This window comes from Cupressus sempervirens, chromosome 4, assembly GCF_028749045.1.
Source record: "Cupressus sempervirens isolate cs-2001-9-10 chromosome 4, ASM2874904v1, whole genome shotgun sequence".
In the NCBI taxonomy this organism is placed as follows: domain Eukaryota; kingdom Viridiplantae; phylum Streptophyta; class Pinopsida; order Cupressales; family Cupressaceae; genus Cupressus; species Cupressus sempervirens.
Window position 1 is genome coordinate 133612166 of NC_143121.1, and position 4619 is coordinate 133616784.

At 31.8% G+C, this 4619-nt stretch overlaps 1 pseudogene; it reads left to right on the forward strand.

Moving 5' to 3' along the window:
- Positions 1 to 3643: 3643 nt before the first annotated feature.
- On the forward strand, positions 3644 to 3910 carry LOC149560318 (protein RADIALIS-like 5 pseudogene; annotated as a pseudogene).
- The last annotated feature ends 709 nt before the right edge of the window (positions 3911 to 4619 follow it).

The following is a 4619-nucleotide window of genomic DNA, read 5'->3' on the forward strand; positions in this document are numbered from 1 at the left end:
TGCTAGCTCCAAATTAGTCAGATAATGAGATTGATGTTTAGTTAGATTTATGGTCCTTTTTTTTAGTATGATAGTTGATATTCTGAGGTAGGTTGCAGTTAAGATAGTATTTTGGTTTGGTGAAGTATCCCATTTGTCTTATTAGATGTAGGTGGCAGGATCTGATAGATAATCAAAATTATTGGGTGATTCTCTCTCATTTGAGTTATGACTGTTAGAACTTGAATAATGATTGTTGAGAGTCCTGATAGCTCTAGCTCCTCTCATTTTTTAGTTATCTCTAGACAACACTTATTTTGTAACATGGTTTTCACAGTAATATTTTTCTTTTCTCATTAAGCCTTAACACTAATTGATATGATATATAGTTGGTTTATGTTGGGCTGGTTTATAGGGTCATAATTCAATGCGGAGGTTAGTATTTGGAGTTATAATGGAATTTTGATGAGTATATATGTTTACTTCTGGTTACTCCCTCAGTTTGGGAGGTCTATCTTGTTTTATAATTGTCCGACGTTGGCTTACAATGATAATAAGGTGAATGATTTAGATTAGAATGTCAGGCAATTCTTTTAATTTCCATATGAGAATAATCAGGTAGATGCCTAATTTTCCATCTATGTTTAGGTCTATCTCTCTTTTTTCATGGAAGTTATGTTAACTCTTTTTTTTGGATTCTCCATTAGACTTCTTATAAAGGGTTCTTCCTATTTTAATCAGAGATAAAGATGTTTTTGGCTTAAAATCATGCTATTTTATTAACCAGATTGATTGGAAGTGATCAGACAAGGATAAATATATTCATATTCTATTTATGTAAGAGAAGTTTTGTATCCTCATTAAGAGGTGGCAGGGAACTCTAAGGAGATGTAATTTTACCATTTTGTTCATCAACATCTGAGATTGTAATACTTGTATTATGGATATTTGGACTGGGGTATGCCCCTTTTATTTTGTAATAATAAATGACTATGGTCTTGGGCTAGACTAGAGGTTTTCTTTCCCCGTTCTTTCCTACCAGTGCCCGTTTGAATGGAGGAATGCTATTCTATTTAATTTTATTCTAATCAATTATTATGGCCTCGTCCATTTACTGATAAAATAATAATAATAAAAATAATTTAAAAATTAAAATCTAAATCAATTTTAAAAATCAAAAGTTAAATGAATAGATCACAACATGAGCTAAGCTAATGTGAAAATCACAACTAATAAATAGAAAAAGAAAAACAATAATTAAAAGTGGAAATAACAACTAACAAATATCAAAACAAGAGTTAAAAATGGAGGGAGGAAAAAAATAGGCAGGTAAATAATTAATGGGAAGAATTTTCAAATTTTCGACCAAACTGACGACTTTTCCACCAACTTGCAAATTTTCCGTCAAAAATTTAATTTCCTATAACAAAATTCTCACAAATAACCTATTGGCTAAAAAACAATGATAGTTTTTTATAATAAATTTCTTTATTTTATATATTTTAAAATTTCAATGGTAAAATATATTTTAAAATAAATTATTAGATGTATTTAATTTGGAAATATAGATATTTACAAAAAGTTATTAGAAAGATATTCTTTAAATTTTTATTATCTATAGTTTAATTAATGTAATTAATATCTGAAATTTCATTTTTAAATTAGAAAAATGTGATATATTTTTTTAAAAAATTAAATAATAAAAAAAATCTAATAAGAAGTAGTGCATACAAAATTTTAAGCAAATTAAAAATACAAAATATAATATTTCATCTAACAATTTTTTTTTGGAGATTAACAATGTAATACAATTAATAATATCATATTAGACAACTACAACACAACAGTAAACTAGTCTCTCATAATTAATAAAAATAATAATAATTAATCACAATACATAATAAAATTTAAAAAAATTAAAAAATTAATAATATCATATTTTCAGCATCTAAAAATAAAAACATTAAAATTGAATCTAATACAACATCATCTTCACGATATAAAATTTGAAAAATAATTTCTTAATTATTTAAGTACTTCAAAATTATTTCGGTAAAACATGAGGAACGTTTCACTGAAATCTGGAGTATGTCATTGGTTTAGCTCAATAGGCCTAGTGACAGTCAAATACGGAATGATTGCCATCCTTAAAAGTGTAAAGTTAAAAACTGTATCAATATAGAATTCGTCAGTACCCCCAAAGGCTCCTCTCACGATGTCGTGGATTCCTGGTTTGAAAAGTGTGTTAAAAGTTTTCTGCAACGCAAGAAGAGAATGGCATATGATAATGATTGGATACATCATTGCTTGAATTAACTTCTTGCTGCACTTTATTCTGCTAGATTATTGAAGTAACGCAGTAATAATCATGTCACTTATATCTCACAAATTCTCACCTTCCCTGCCCCACAAAAAAAATCCGAGTTTGATGTCCATACATCCATGGGGTGAAATTATCAGTTCTGACAAGTTCAAATGATGTCTGCTGTTTGCTAAAACATTGTTGGCTGAAGAAGACTCAATCCTTCATGTAACAAAGCAGCTGGCTATCAGGTAGCTTTAAAATTCACATAGAAAAGAATTGAAACAGTCGGTGGTAAGAAATTATCCATATTCTTTGTACACACAGGACTTTTTTGAGCTGGGCAACTGTAAAGTGTAAAGTAGTAGGATTTTGCCAACATGCTGGGAAACCCTAGGAGATGATGCATCATCCAATATGAAGTAGACATCCACAGAGCCAAATCAACCCACTTGGTATATAAAACTGTCAAAACTATCAAGGGATATTAGCCACTTGATGGGAAAAAGCTTGTAAGGTCCTATTGTGAGGATGTATAGGCAGCATTCTTGGGCTCTACCATTGCCTTTTCCTTTTTCTAATGAAGTATCTTGCAGATTTGGTGAGTCATGAAGAGGGAATCCTGTTGGTGGATTCTGTTCAATTGCCAGGAGTGTTCTGATTCGTATTCTTCTTGTCCAAGCCACACATTTTTCTTACCAGTAGTTTATCACAGATTCTTACCACTAGCTCATCATTCCACAATCGAAGCTTCACTCCATTTATAAGAACTCTCAAGATTGCCCAAGTATGTCATCCAGTGCAAAGAGCTTCCCCTGCCTCGGAGACTGAATTGCAAAGCCTTCGAATCCTAAAAGCCTTCATTTTTATACCAATCTGTTAATCCCCTTTCATATAACTTTCCTATTTGATAATTGTTTTCAGAACCTTGTGACTATCCTACATGCATTTTTCTTGTGAATTTAATTCATATATCTTCTTAAGATACCCTTAGAGCTTATTTGATTTGCAGTTTTCTAGCTTTTACCCAATCTAGTTTGAATTCCCATCTTCTGATTTTCTAACAGGTTAAATATATGCACTTTTTCTGAGTTGTATGAGGTCCTATACATTTTTTTTAGAGCTTTAAAGCATCTGAGCGAAGTCGGTATACATACATTTTCTTAAATTTGCATTGTCGTTAGTGATTTGACTACTCTGTTAGTTTAGAACAGTTTGGTTTTTTCTCCATCAAGAGTTGAAGTAACTTCTAATACATAATATTGTTAGTGAAAGGTTTTTGAACACACCAGTTTGCCGGAGCAATTAATTTTTTCCTCAAATCCTCCTGAATTTCTTTATTTGAAGGCTTGAATTAGTAACATGGCTGGTACTCAAAGTTCATCTGGAAAAAATGGCTGGACAGCCAAGCAAAATAAGTTGTTTGAAAATGCCATAGCTATCTATGACAAAGACACTCCTGACCGTTGGCAAAATGTGGCTGCCATGGTTGGTGGGAAATCCTCAGAAGAAGTCAAAAAGCATTATCAAGTTCTATTGGAGGACTTGAGCTGCATTGAAGCAGACCAAGTACCTTTCCCCAAGTACAAATCTTCAACTTCTAATGGAGGGGGTTCTGGAGGCAAATAGGGAGAATATGAGATCAGGCATATCTATAAACTCAAGTTAATTTGATTTTTCACTAGTTCTGATCATTGAACTGCCTAAATTGAGCTAAGAGTGTTAAGAAGCTAAGAATGCTTCACTGTTTTTCTGCCTTGTTTTTGATGTTATGGACATTCATATTTTTGTTCCATGTTCTCTAAAGTATTTACTTCAGGAGTTTGATATAAATGCGATGCTTGCAAAATAGCTTTAAGAGGAATCTAAATTATTAATGTATGGTCTTGAAAGTTCTTACCAGCAGACGGATCCCTTTCTGTACTATTTGACATTATAGAGTTCTTTTGAGTAAGTCTTTTGATTTACATTTATATAGGTTTTCTTTAATATTTTCCTCAATGTTATCTTCTAGTGAACAAGGTAGAGACAGCCAACATCTTACTAGTGAAGAAAGCAGAGAAAGTGCCCCATGTATACATGCAGCATCTAAGGATGACTAGAAATTATATGCAGTCAAACGCTTGCATTTATCTCTTCCTGCCATCGTTTAGCCAAGTTCTGGATTCCGGGAATACAGGGAGTTTCATAAGGGTCTGTTTGGTTTGTGGATGGCAATTGGCTTTTTCATAATTCAGATTTTAAAATTTTTGCCTTCATTTTAAAATTGGCAAAATGGAATTAGAAAAATAGACTTCTAATTTTGTTTCAAAATCAGACTTCCCACTAGCAACTAGGA